Genomic DNA, 14,900 nt, shown 5'->3' on the forward strand with positions numbered 1-14,900 from the left:
TTAAACACTAAGAAACATGTTGGGGGTGGGTGGGTGGGGGAAATGTTCCTTATATTTATATAAATATATATATAATATATATATTTTGCTGATGCAGTATACAGTGTGTATATATGTGTGTGTGTGTATGTGTGTGTGTAAATTTATATACACACACATGCAAACAGTTCCTGGAAGAGAACTCTGAATGCTTTGCTAGCAAAACACTGTGGTGTGCAAACCTAGAACCCAATAGAAAAAAAAGCCATTTATCTGAAGGCTGCATAGTGGAGAGAGTCTTCAGTTTACCTCATTCTTTGTAGCAGCCCTTGATTTTAACTGGTTTTTGTAATAGGTACAAATAATCCCATACCTTTCTAGGTGCAATTTTAAGTTAAACTAAAGTTCTTTGTAGGGTTAATTTATTTGTACATGATAGTAGAAGGTAAGACCATGTCAAATCTTATAATTTGGGGAATCTGACACTATTTAAATTATTGGCAACTGTTGTCTGTTGTACAGAGGTTCTCTTTTTCAACTGGCTTGGTCTGTTACATTAATAATGCATTTTATGTGTTCAAGCACACAACTTTACATAAGTTCAAAATCAAGTAGAATCAATTTACAATATTTTGGCTATTTATAACACTAACTTCACTCTGCCATAAAAATTAATATTCTTTTCATCTGTAAGCATTATTAATAATATCCTTTACCAAAAACATGAGCAATACAATATTTTCTTTAAATGCTATATGCCTTGTTTGCTAAAAGCTAACATCTTTGCATTTAGTTTAAAGAGCTGTACTAACCTCACAGCTTTATATTTCTTCCTGAAAGCAACATTGCAGCTAACGTTTGAGCCCACAGATCATTTTGAAATACAGTATTTCTCTTCTCCACATTTCCATGCCTTCATGCCTAGTTGTTTTTCCAGGCAAACACAATAGACAATCTCCTGTTTGAAATGTGGAGCAGGAGAGTCTTTCATGACAACAGCAACCCAAGTGTCCTCTCAGTAGAGTGTAGGTCCCTTGTTTCACACAAATGGAAATGAATGCACTGGTTTATTTTGTTTGTTTGTTTTTTAATGATTACTTCAGAGATGGGGCTGCCTCCTCAGTTATTCAAGGTATGAAATGGAGGAGCCTGATGTGTTTCACACTGGCTTGTTTGACATTCATATTTCTTACTGTTAATTCAGCAGTAATTGATTGTAGAAGAAAACCCCAGTGTTTCAGCTCACTCAGGAGTCAGGGTAAGAGGAGGACCACCACTGTGGTGTGTTCCTTGAGTGTACTGGGGGAATGTCACACATTTCCTTCCCAGGGTCAAAGAAATCTCTAGGAAATGCCTGAGGGAGATTAGTTTTCCCCAAGTATTATGATGTCTAGTCCATTCTAAGAATACCACTGGACATGTGCTGTGGACATTTGGGATTGCAGTTCTCATTGTGACTTGATTGGACCTCAGTCTCAGTCAAGTGGATCACTTTGAAGGAAAGCTTTGGTTGTCGCCATTATACCACTGAAGTAAAGTGTTATTAGCAAAGTATGGTTCAAATTAATTTATAATAATGACCAAGAGCTTTTCTCTTCCAAAAGATGAATTTTATTGTAAATAGTTTCTCAAAGTATTTCTAACTGGATCAAGAGCATGGGGAGAGAAAGTTTCTCAGCTGCTAAGAATTTCCCCACTGTTTACTTCTTTCACTTACAGTGGTATTGCATATAAGATTGCAGAATTTAAAGTTTTATTTGTATCTATTACACAAACCATAAACTTGTCTTTAATTTCATCACTGTCTTGGAGGTCCAGTGCACAAAGGACTGATGGGGGAAACTCCCTCTAACCAGTCCGCACTCTAACCCAGGATGAAAACCATCCCATCAAGTAGTATGTGAAGTCACATCTTTGTACTCTTCCAGACCAAACATTGAAATGGATTCATTCATATAAAATTCTATAAATCCTGTAAGTGAAAAGATAGACAATTGTCAGCAGTTGCTTTTAAAAAGGTCACTATAATAAGTACTATAGAGTACAGTATTAATTTATAGCAGGAAATCATATCTTGTAAACTGTATATAAAACACTGTTTAATGGTGCAATCATTTGTCAAACTTTTGTCTGTTACATTGTTTTTAGAGTGTGTGCATTCTTCTCATACCTAAGAACATCACTGTAAAATCTGCTGAAAAATATTTATAGGTTTTATTTGCACAAGACTTAATTAGTTTGAAATTTTTGGAAGCTCCTATTGAACATGCCTAAACATCTGTAAACATGAAAAATCTTCAATTCATTAAAAGCAAATATTTCAGTATGATTCTTTCCAAAGGTAATCCATGTTCTATGTTGTTAATGTGTGTATGTAATTTTTCTGACTCTTCTATTTCTTATCAACCTATTTTCTGTTTCATTTGTTTTGCTTTTGAAGGATGGCTCTTTTTTTTTTCTTTTTAATGTTCTAGATGACCAAAACACTTCATTGATTTTTACTCTTTTGCCTAAATCTTTGATATCCCTTTTGATGTTCTGTGAATTCACTTAATCTCTTAAGTAAAATAATGAACAGTCCTGGTGACATACAATCTATTGATTTTGAGGAAGACCCTGAAAAGGTAATGGAAACTAACTTTGAATACACTACTCTTAGCTATTGTTTTGCATCGTGGGCTTCATGGGAAGAACATGTTGCATTTATTTTGTCTTTATTAAAAGACTACTAGCCACAAGTTACTCTGATTATAGTAGCTATTTTATCAACCCACTTTGATCTTCTTTTAAAATATTAAATTTACATTCACAATTCAAAATAGTAAGCTGTCTTTCAGAACTAATTTTTGAAGGATAAAAGCATATGAAGGAAAAAAGTGGCCTGTGTAGGTTGGATTCCCTACACAGGACTTATTAGTTATATCACCTCAAGAGATTTTAAAGTTTGTGATCAAGGCCTGTATATTACCCCAAACTTTATTAAGGATTGTTTTCTAATTGGTTATAGCATTTTTCAATTAATAGTTTAAAAACAAATGGTTAATACAAACTGTATAAAATGAACATAATTTTTCTTCACTTGTATTTTTGTTATTGAGCAAGTTTATCAAAATAAATTGTCTACTAAAGAAACTAAAAAGGCTTCTATTACTTTGAAACAAGCTTTGAATTTAAAACTTTATTTTAGAAATAAATTTCTTATAGCGGTTTCACATACTCACACAGTGACACTTCGATGCCTCTTGGTTTGATTTTGTTGTTAGCATTGTGCCAGGGAAAGGCCTCCCCTCTCCCACTCTCCTACCTACCCGCTAGGGAAGAGATGCTGTTAATATTCCACAACATGGGTCATTGTGTGTTTACCAATAAGAAGAGGCACTCAGCAATAAAAGACCGTACGTGTGGCACTCTTCTGTATCATATTTCCATGGACTTGAAGAGAGGTACTGAGCCAAGGCGCTCTCATCTTTTCTTTTTTCCTTGCACATTGACCTAAACTCTTTCATCTTTGCTTCAGTCTTCTGTTTCTACTTTTATTTCAAGCCAAAGACTCTTAGCTTGTAAGATTTTAAAACTGGGCTTGAAGGAGCAATGTAGAGCCCTTTGGTTTCCGGACTCATTCACATGCTCCATCCCAGCTTTACTGTAACTCTGTTTAGTAGTATTGGGAGTAGCCTAGCCTAATAGTAACTAGTAATCAAATAAAACACTAGGTTTACCCTTCACTGCTGTCTCTTTATATGGCCTCTGCAGGAGCCTCATAGGGAATTGGGACAAGGTAGGAATTGGATGTTCCTGGCTTCTGGACCTTAACGGCATCTTAGGATGACCAACCATCCCAGTTTGTTTGAGACAGGGCTTTTCTGGGACATGAGATGTTTAGTGCTGTAACTGAGAAAGTTCCAGGCAAAAAGAAATTAACTGGTCACCCTACTTTTGCACCATTCAGATCTTACCCCAATTTATAACACAGATTTGAGGTATTTGAAGGGTTATTTTCTATAAATATCAATGAATAGGTCAACTGGAAATGGCAGTGGTTGACTAAATACAGAACTTCTAAGAGAGGGGGGAAAAAATGCCTTTTTCTTCTCTTTGTAGGAAAAGGCAACACACTGTCTTTAAAGAACAATAATATGAGTTAAAAAATACTTTGAGTTAGTCTTCCATCAACTCTTCTAACCACTGTATGAGAAGATTATAGGAAAAACACCAAGACTAGAGGACTGTGGGTTCCTTTTATGCAAAGTCAACTCTTCTGGGTCACAGTTACCCAGCAACAAAATAAAAGTAGTTATTTATAAGTTGTATTAAAGATAGAAAGCATAATGTATTATTTTTTAGAATTTTGGTTCTTTTCCCAGCAAGAAAAAAAAACACTGGGATATTTTCAAGCACATTCAAGGTTTCTACAAATAAGCCCCAGTTCTAAAGACTAAGACCACCCAAGATTAAATTTCAAGACAAGATTCTTCAGGCGACTCAAATTTTCAGACCTGGATGAAATCTAAAAGCATGTTCAGTGTTTCCATTTTCTAGATGAAGAAATCAAGGATTCAAAGGCTTCTTGACTTTCCCAAAGTCACATAACTAGGTCTCAGCAGGACACTCAATACTGTAGAAAAGAATGTGTTTGACAAACAGGCCTTGGGCAGTTGTTGACCTAGGACAGTTCTTCAAATTCTATAGTCACTTGAATTAGTGTTTCTTCAACTAATCTCCATCTCCGTCGGTTCATCCAAATCATTTCTGCCAATCTTAACACAGAAGAACACTTTTCGTTTCTTCACTTGAGTTCCTGTTAGCCCCACAGTTACAGAATGAAATCCAAGCTTCCTTACCATAATATCGAAAACCCTTATGAGCTGACGTCAGTCTGTCTGTTCAGTTTGATTTCCCATCATTCTCTTTTCACTTTTTACTGACAAACCATCTTCATTCTTTTACTACACCTTGCTTTCTGTCTTAGCTGTGCCTGTATGCCCTCCCCCTTGCAGTTTCTTTAATCCCTCTTGTATTTTAAATAATCTAATTTTTTGTGCTGTGTTTCTCTTTTGCTTGTACCTCTGTAACAGAACTAACTAGAGGGAGATCGACTGCCTGGATTCAAGTCTCAGGTCCACAATAAATCACGTAATAAATCACTTAATCTCTGTGCACTTTGGTTTTCTTACTTGTAGCCCGGGTCTGATAGTACCTACCTCATAGGGTATTGTTGGTTTAAATGAGGTAAAGCACAGAAAGTTACTGGTGCATAGTAAACCTTCAAGTGTTCGTTGCTGCTGTTATTAAACACTTCTCTATAATTTGATCAAACTTCTGAATTCAAGGAATGTGGCTTTCTCATAGTCCAGAGACCTGACACAGTGCTTTACATGAATTATCATGATTAAATTTGGGGCTAGGTTATAAAGGAAAACTATGAAACTATTTCCTGGAGGTGTAAAAGGCCCACTCACCTATCTGCCAGGATTGTTTCAGTGAACTTTTTCCTGAAAGCAGAGACATGCATAGATCAGCAGCCTTTATGGGTGAGTGTGGTTATTTTATTGGTGAGTATTGGACTGTGTAACATGCCAGTCTTGCTGACCCCCTTAGGATTTCTCTGGACTCAAGACCCTTTACTGCTAAATTCACAGTGCTCTAATGTTGATACTCATACAGAGGACCATGATGATAACAAGCACATTGTTGATCCTGACGAGAACTCTGGAGGCTTCTTCAAGTTTGTGGGTTCTTCATTCTCTTGAAGCCTTCCATACATGTGGTATGTTTTGCTGAGACCTGGTTCTGCCAAGATGGTTTTGTTTCTGCTAAAAGGAATGGACTCAAGGATTTGATCTCATTTTAGAGGAGATTATCCCCAACTGACCATCTTGTGGCACTTTAGTTGCTATTGCCAATGTGTTTGGTCACCATTAAATCAATATTTATTATCTGTTGGGGCAAGTCAGTAAAATTAATGCTATGTCCTGACGCTGGCACTCTTCATGTTGTTTAAATACTTAATTTAGTTGTGTAAGACAGTTAAGTATTTTCTTAAATAAAAAACTTAAAACCTTTTTCTTTCACATTGCTTTGTTTTCTGTGGCAAAATGCAAATGTAGTTGAAGAACCACCAAAGAAAACCTCTCCCACTAACCTTGATAAGTCGTGTTAGAGGGGAAAAAGTAATCCACATATCTAAGAAAGTTTTTAACTACCTCATCTTCTACATATTTTGCTAATGTAGTGAGAGCAAAATGGACTTGTGTGTCACAGCCCCCCACACACACATACCACTCAAATACTTTAGCTCGTTTCTGCTTTCAAGGTCACTGGCAACTTTTTCTTGTCCTCAATGCTGCTGTGGAGAAGAAAGTTAACCATGACCCTAAATTGGGACAAAATATTTTTTTTCTTTTAACAGTAACACGTCTGTAATTTTTAAATGAAAATAGGAAGTTAAAGTTCCCTTCCTGACATTCCACCTTCCAGAAAGTACCACTGTTGACACTTTACTAGGTATTCTTTCAGAGACTGCTTTCTTTACAGTGTGTGTGTATGTGTGTGTGGTATTTGCATATATGTATGTGGATGTGTCCTGTTCAACTGTTTTAACAAAAGCAAGATCATATTATACATGAGTAGCACTACTTTCTTTTTTAACAATTTATGATGACTCTCTTTCTGTGTCAGTAAATATAGATCTTCCTGATTTTTAATGACTATATAGATAGATACATCTCTTACACACTGTATAATATAGATATATTTCTCCTTTCCTGTTGTACATTTGTCTCCAAGTCTTTGCTATTACAAATAATGCAGCTGTGAACTTAATCCTTACATAACAGAAACTCCCCAAATATCTTGCCAAATAGAATAATCTGACATTCTAACCGAAGCACATCAATTACTCTATTAACACAATTCATATTTTTTTTTAAAAACTGGTTGAAAAATAGTGGCATTCGTAAGAGTTTAGAGAAAGAAGCTAACGTTAAATCCATGTTGTGTTTTTCCATATGTCAATACTCCTATGAGGTAGGAGACTATTTTATAAATTAGAAAACACTAGGAATCAGAAGGGTGAACCATTTACCCAAAGTTTTATTAGTGAATTGGGGTTTCAATCCTAGGTTCCCTGACTTCAGATCTAGAACTGCTTCTGCTGTCCCACATTGCCAGTTTGGCTAGTCTAAAGAAAATAAAAATAGCTTGTCCCAGATGCATGATTCCTTGGCTCAGACATGAGCAGCTAAATCTATGGTTTGCTTCTTCTGGATGTGGAATGCAAACAACCATAAAAGGTAGTCTCTACTTACAAATATTACTTATATTGAAAGAAAAAATTATAAAAGTTATTAAGTTGTCTTTAATCTGCCATTATTCACTGCTGATTTTCAAGCTTTCTGCAATCATTGCTAATTGGTATTTTATAGTGCTTACTTTGGAGAATGCAATGGCACCCCGCTCCAGTACTCTTGCCTGGAAAATCCCATGGACAGGGGAGCCTGATGGGCTGCAGTCCATGGGGTCGCTAAGAGTCGGACACAACTGAGCAACTTCACTTTCACTTTTCACTTTCATGCATTGGAAAAGGAAATGGCAACCCACTCCAGTGTTCTTGCCTGGAGAATCCCAGGGATGGGGGAGCCTGGTGGGCTGCCGTCTCTGGGGTCGCACAGAGTTGGACACGACTGAAACGACTTAGCAGCAGCAGCAGCAGGGCTTACTTCCTTAACTAGTGAATTACATGATGTCATCCAATGGTTTTATTGGAACCCTCTTGAGAATTGAGCACATAGGGAAATTTTCCCAAAAAGGCCATCCCCTATCCTACCTATAGCACTTTAAAAAATCAACTAGCTCTCTTCTACCTTGTTGGCAGGAAATCTATTGGCCACTGGGGACACCCTCAAGTTGTGCAGAGACCCCTGGCTGAAACTTTAGAAAGTCCCCTCTGGTGGTTTGACTGACCCCTCTGGTAGTGAGCCCCTATACTCGTTGCTGCTGAAACATCAGCTACTCTAGGCCGAATGGTCCAATAATCCCCACACTTGGGGCATGGTAACCTTTGGTGAGCTAGAAGCCCCTATGCCTCTGGACTATCTTCCTGGATGTACCAAGGACCCGTTTCCCTTTAGGTCTTGCTATCTCACCACTATGGCTACAAACGCTATGCAGTTCCCTCCTCCCTCTAATTTCAGATCTGATTTCTTGACCTCTGTTTTTCTGGGGACTATTCTCTCTTGCATTGGCTTTCCTCAGTCATGTTTGCCTAGTGTCCCCTTCTTTGGTTAAACCACAACAAAAACAGATCTTTTCATGAGGCTGATTTCACCGTCTGGCTCCAGGACTAGATGCAGAAGCCAGATCTGGCCAATCAGAGTCACCGTGATTGGTTCAGGAATGAGTATATCCTGTGACCAAGCCAAGCCTGGGACTCTCCTGGAAGAGTTGTTCTTTCTTTAGGGTGCTGAAGACTGTGGGGAGGAAAGCTGAGGGCTGACGTCCCAAGTTTGCCAACCACTCCTAAAGAGCCTACCTAAGAATAAAGCCATCACAAAGAAATGGAGACAAATTTCTGAACATAATTTTAGCCTTTGGATCAAGCCATGCCCAAGGCCAAAATTATTCCTGGATTTTTCTGTCTTCTGAGTAAATAAACTCCCTCTTTTCCTTAAGCCAGCTTGAGTTGGGTTTTTGTCTCTTTTTAACTAAAAGAATCTTTATACTTTCCCACTTTCCTCTTGACATTGATACATCCATCACTTCCCATGCTTTGCATGTCATTTTAATCTTTTAAGTGACTTAGGCTTTTACAAAAGACAGGAAAAAACTGTTGACTTCAGGCCACTTCTAAACCTAACAAAACACCTGCAACTGCTTGAAATAGAGGGAAGAAATACAGCAAAATACAAATTGGTGTCTAAAGAAGTATATCACAATATTGTCGGTCTGTTTGGGCTGTTGTAACAAATACCTCAGACTTAGTTGGCTTATAAAAAACAAATTTAACTAGATGCTAACTAGATACATTGTATACCTGAAACTAACGTAGTATGTCAATTATACCTCAATTTTTTAAAAAAGAGGGAAAGAGGATTTTTCTTTCCACCGCAGTGTGCTGCTTGTGGGATCTTAGTTCCCCAACAAGGGATTGAACCCAGGCCCTGAGCATGAGAGTACAGAATATAGTACATATATACTGGAGTATAGTAGATGGCAGGTCCCAAGAACCTAAGGTGTGAGAAAGAGAAATTCCTACTGTGCTCCAACACGAGGCCAATCATGAGCTGTAGACAGTCTGAGGAGAGCCAAGAAAGATGGTACCAGCACAGAGCTTTCTCCTACACTAATCATAAAGCCTGAAAACCTTACTCTGCTTTACCCATCTGGCCCAAATACATCCAGAGTATGTGTCATGTAAACTCAAATAGAAAACAGTAGTAACAATGAACTTTTCAATGTTGGGTTTTACTTCTTGTAAAATGTTGAAAATCCGTTATCCAGGAGCAAAGGATGTTGTGAGGGTGGTAACCCATCTATCTTGAGCCCTTGTGTCTCCAAGAATGGTGCATCAAAGCCAGCCAGCCCCTTCTACCCAGGATTTCCAATCAGGTGGGCCCAAGGACCCTCACCTCTTGCTCACAGGGTAGCCTTTGGCTGGTTTCTCTCGGCATCTGTGGCTCTTCCCTCTTCTGACTTCCTTTTCTCTTTCTAGGCTCCTCCTCTCCTGCCTCATTGGTGTTGACCAAATGCCATGATTTACAGCTGCTATTCTCACCCATAACTAGTCTGCCCAGAGTGAGAGGTGATAAGTGAGCTGTCTCTATTTTGAAGAATTTTGTGTCTGATCTGACCTATAGAGGGATCTTGGGGGGTCAACATCTGAAGGGGTTCTCTATCACATAGTGACTACCACAAGTAGCACATGTTCTAAATTACAAATTCAAGATTCAGTAAGGGAAGATCGTGACTTGAGGAATGACCTGGAGAACAAAAACCAAGTGCAGATCCCTTCGCTACTACAAGCTAGTTAGTTGACATTGAGTACATCACTTCATCTCTCTTGACTTCCATAGAAGAAGCTGGAAAGGTCCCCAACTGTGGGCTAAGAGCTGGTTACATCATAATCACCTGGAACCATTGTTAAAGATTCTTGTTCCCACACTCTGCTACAGTTCTGTATCAGTCTGCCAGATGGGAAGGTATGTATGTTTTCTTAGCATACAACCTAGATGACTGTGATGGGCACCTGGGCTTGGGAACCACTGTAATAGGTGATCTCTTCTTATGCTAAGAGATCACTGAGACTGCTGTTGCATTAGCCAGGTTTGGGTGGAGCTGGAGCTGGTCGGGGTGAGGGACTGCCAGACCTCTCCCAAGGAGTGTGTTTGGAGGGCCCCAGGGAATCTGCAGAAGAGAAGGAAGGTCATCAGCTTTCACGCATGTCACAGGTTCTCTGCTGTCTGTCTTCAGTTCCTAGCACAGGAAGGCAGCAGGCACCAGGGCTCCACTGGTCTAAACCATAGTTTTCCGATGACCCAGAGGTTCTAAAACTAGAGAAGAGGTCCAAATCCTGCTCCTGGCTTTTGTGGGGGTGGAGAAAAGCAGAGTGCCTAGGGAGAGGTTGTTACAAGCAACAAAGTGGTAATTTCTTCCCCAGGGTGAGGAACGTTTTTTCCCATCCCTGCCTCTAGCTGCAGTAGTGCAGTCTGTTACCTTGGACACCAGCTAACACTTCGCGACAGGGCAAGCTTCACTGTTGCTTGGAGGAACTAGAAGCGGGAACCAGGAAAAACAGAGTGCTGGAATGACCAGGGCCCTTCTCCCAAAGTTGGAGAAATAGAGAAATGCAGGTGAGGTTGAGAGTCTCAAGTATTGATAGGGTGGTAAGAGAGAGGGTGAGGGAGGCCCAGACACGAAGCTCTGGGCTGAGTGAGAGAGACTCAGGGAGCCTGGGTCTTAAGCACCTGCTGTCTACATGCCAGGCATTGTGCTAGAGGCTGGGGGTACAACAGTAAAAAAGAGAATAATGGGAGAACTGTGACAGTTTGATAGGAGACAGCCAGAGGGCAGGACTAGTAGGAAATTATTTCCTCCTTAGGGGTTGGGGGCAGCAAATGGGGTTCAGGAAAAACTTCTTGGGTTTTCTTATCAAACTTTTGTTGCAAAGGCATTTCTAGAAGTAGATCCAACTTGAGCCAAGAAGGGAATGAATTAGCAAAGTGTATAAGTGAGGTTATCAGGGTGCACAAAAGGATGCAAGATGAGGTAGAGAGGTGAGTAAAGAATAGAGGCAAAAGGAGTGAAAAGTCTTTGAAGAAGATCTGGTCTGCTTGTCTACAGTACTGAGGAGCCACGGCAAGGTTCTAAACAGGTAATAATACAGACAGTTCTGCATATCAGAAAATCATTCTGGCAGCAGATTGTAAAATGGATCGGATCGGGACAAGACTAGAGGTTACTTGGCAGTTAAAAATACAAACCCTGGGTGTGGCTTTATCCTGGATAGTTAGGAGAATCCTAGATCCAGATGTTAGCACATCAGGAACTTAGCTGAAGATTTTCTTTTATCTGCTAATCAGGGCTACCTCTCTCCCTTTGACAAGATGTCGTTTCCTAAGGACCTGTTTTGCATGTTCTCTTCCCCTCCTGTGACCAGTCTCCCAAGGTAACGTGGCCCACATTTGTCTAAACTCTGGACCTGCCCTGAGTACATTTATTCAACAAATGTTTGGGGGGCAATGTTTTTGTAGGCAATGATTACAAAGAACCATTCTAACTTAGTTATGTTAACTAAGTCCCTGCCCTCAAGGATCCTACTTTTAGTGGACTGATGGGTAGGGGAGAGTGGAGCAGAGACATAATAAATATATAGAACATCAGATGATGAAATGTGCTGCAGAGGAAACTAAACAGGGCAGAGGAGGTCCTGTCTGAGGAGGGGCAATCAAAGAAGACGTCTCTGAGGTTTCATTGAGCAAAGGCCTAAGGGCAAGGGCTGTCCAGCTCTGCCTCCCCAGTACCAGGTCTCTCCTGCTCTGAATAGGCACTCTATAAATGTACACAGATGGATGAGTGCTTGAGTCACATGCTGAAGTGCTTGAAGATGTGGCAGGTTTTAAAATGGTATTCCTCATTCATATAGTACTTTGTATTTTACAAAGCTCTTATATATTCTCAGTTTCATCTGAGCCTCTTGATGGAGTTGAAGTTACTATTATCCCCATGCCCTTCTGCCGATGGAGAAACCAAAGGTCCAGTGCTCCTTTTAGCACGCCACATTGTTATGTTAGTTTTATGCAGCCCAAATACCCCTCCATCAGCCAACACAAGTCACCCCAGAATCCAGTTGTGCAAGCCTCTGAGTTCATTAGGTTGTTAGAAAAGAGGGAACTGAGCCTGATGGGGCATCCAGTGTTCACGAGGCCTTTCTATTCCAACAGGCTCAGCCACCGAGAGTTTCCCGGCTAACTGTAAGTAGAGCCAGCTGTGGTTCGAGATATTGCCACACTATCTTGGTGCTTCCCAGAAAAGAAAACTCTTCTGAATAAAAGATTAAAGACCCAAAGGAGAAAAACAAGTTGCTGAACCATCATTATGTTGCTATGTGTGTGCTTAGTCGTGTCTGACTCTTTACAACCCCATGGACTGTAGCCTACCAGGCTCCTCAGTCCATGGAATTTTCCAGGCAAGAGTACTGGAATGGGTTGCCATTTCCTTCTCCAGGGGATCTTCCCAACCCAAGGATTGAATCCGGGTGTCCCACAGTGCAGACAGATGCTTTACCATCTGAGCCACCAGGGAAGCCCCTTTACCACTGAGCCACCTGGAAAGTCCCTGAACCATCATTAAACTATTTAATGTTTGTATGAGAACACCCACTCCGATATTAACCTTCAACTCCATCTGGAGATTCCCACTGGCTGTGTTTTAGGCAATTTTTGTTTGTTTGTTTGTTGTTTGTTTGTTTCAAATAACAAGAAACCTAAATGAAGTTGCCAGGCAGTGCTAGTGATATGGGTTTGATCCCTGGGTTGGGAAGTGGAGTGCAACCCAGTCCTGTATTCTTGCCTGGAGTATCCCACAGACAGAGGAGCCTGGCAGGCAACAGTCCAAGGGGTCACAAAGAGTCGAACACGACTGAAGCAACTTAGCACGCAGAAAGCAAAAAGGGAGGAATTAGAAGGAATTCCTACAAAAAGGGAGGAATTAGGAGGAACAAGTATCTAATGGAACCCAAGAACAGGAAGTGAGGTCAGTTCTTCAAAAACCAAGGTTTACTTCCCCTCCTCAAAATATTTACTGTCTACCAGTCCCTGCTCTCATGTAATTTATAATCTCACGGGAGAAAGATGCCAATTTTAAAAAAATCACACTAATGAATGTATTGTTCTAAATTAAGTACTTTCAAAGAAAGGAGCACAGTTCTGTGATAGTTTACATAACACAAGAAACCTGGAATAGAGTAGGATGGTGGGGAAGACTTCGCAGAAGAAGTGAAATGTGAGCTGAAGAGTCAAGGATGAGTAACTGGGGGCAAGGAGGGGAAGAGAATGTTCAGAGCAAAGCCAGCCCATGAAAAAGTCCTGTGACTAAAGGAAATGTGCAGCATTGCGGGGTCTGAAGGGGAAGGGGAGCTGTGGGACACAGACATGGTGAAGGGAGGTAGGGTGGGAAAGCTGGAGAGGTCAGTGGACAGCGGCCAGAGCCTGTGAGCCTCAAATGCCATTGTTATTATCTTAATCTTTATTCTAGAAATAAAGGGAAGACTTTGAACAGTTTTCATCAAGAGGCAGAAGAGGGGGTGTGACTTTGGGTCTGTGGGGTTTTTTGGCTGCAATTTATGGCTTGTGGGATGTTAGTTCCCTGATCAGGGATTGAACCCAGACATGGCAGTGAGCACACAGTATCCTAACTACTAGTTCACCAGAGACTGCCCTGAATTTCTGTTTTTAAAAAGTCACTCCGACTTCAGTGAGAAGAGATTAGATGGGAGAACTGAGGGGATATAGGGAAGCCACTTAGGATCTACTGCAGTCATCTATGGCAGAGGTGACAGCAGCCTCAATGCGAGAAATGTCAGTGGAGACAAGTGGTGAGATTTGAGAGAGGTAAAATGTACAAGGTTAGCGACTTCCCTGGCAGTCCAGTGGTTAGGACTCTGGCTTCCACTGCAGGGGGCACAGGTTCGATCTCTGGTGGCAGAAGTAAGATCCCGCATGTGGCACAGCGTGGCCAAAAAAAAAAAAGCAAGATTAGATGATAGAGTGGATATGGGGAATGAGGTTTTCAAGAATAATTCATTTCTGACTCATATAATTAGATGGATGGTGGTTCTTTTCTCTAAGTTAGAGAACAAAGACCAGAGGTTAGTGTGTAGGAAATTCGAATTCAGTCTTGGACGTGCTGAGTCCAAGTTGCTCCAGGTGGAAATATCCAGTGTAATTGAACACATAGGTCTGGAGTCAGAGTGAGAGGTCTGGGCTTTTGACATGCAACTGGGAGTCACTGATGTACAGATGACAGTTGAAGTCAAGGACAAGGATATTTGCCTAGGAAAAGAGAAGAAAGTGAGAGGAGAACTGTGTGCATGATTTAGCCTTGAGGAACACCAACTTAAAATGCTCAGGTAGAAAAGGCGAGCCTGCAAAAGAGACTAGGAAGGGGCAGAGAGAGGAGGGAGCCGGGAGAGAAAGGTCCCAGGGAAACCAAGGCCGGGAATGGCCCTGCCCTCAACTTGGCTCTGAAGATAGCCTTTCCCTGCTTCTGAATGTACATGGTGGCCTCACAGCTCTTCATTCTGAATTCCCAAAGGGAGGATCTGATTGATCTGTCAGGCCCGCGTGTACCACTAACCCCATAAGCTGCAAGCAGTAGCTACACGGACCCACCCTCTGAGTGCAGAGGCAGTTATCAGAGGAAAAACT

General features: G+C 40.7%; 1 protein-coding gene across 2 annotated transcripts in view; it reads left to right on the forward strand.

Moving 5' to 3' along the window:
• Positions 1 to 10,740: 10,740 nt before the first annotated feature.
• The window catches only part of VWA3A (von Willebrand factor A domain containing 3A), a 54,837-nt gene continuing 50,677 nt past the window's right edge, over positions 10,741 to 14,900 (forward strand). For both annotated transcript variants that reach the window (XM_069569451.1, XM_069569452.1), the window contains exons 1-3: positions 10,741 to 10,826; positions 11,317 to 11,347; positions 12,417 to 12,446. The gene's annotated coding sequence lies outside the window, so the exon portion shown is untranslated. The remainder of the gene's footprint in view (positions 10,827 to 11,316; positions 11,348 to 12,416; positions 12,447 to 14,900) is intronic.

Source organism: Ovis canadensis, chromosome 24 (genome assembly GCF_042477335.2).
Source record: "Ovis canadensis isolate MfBH-ARS-UI-01 breed Bighorn chromosome 24, ARS-UI_OviCan_v2, whole genome shotgun sequence".
In the NCBI taxonomy this organism is placed as follows: domain Eukaryota; kingdom Metazoa; phylum Chordata; class Mammalia; order Artiodactyla; family Bovidae; genus Ovis; species Ovis canadensis.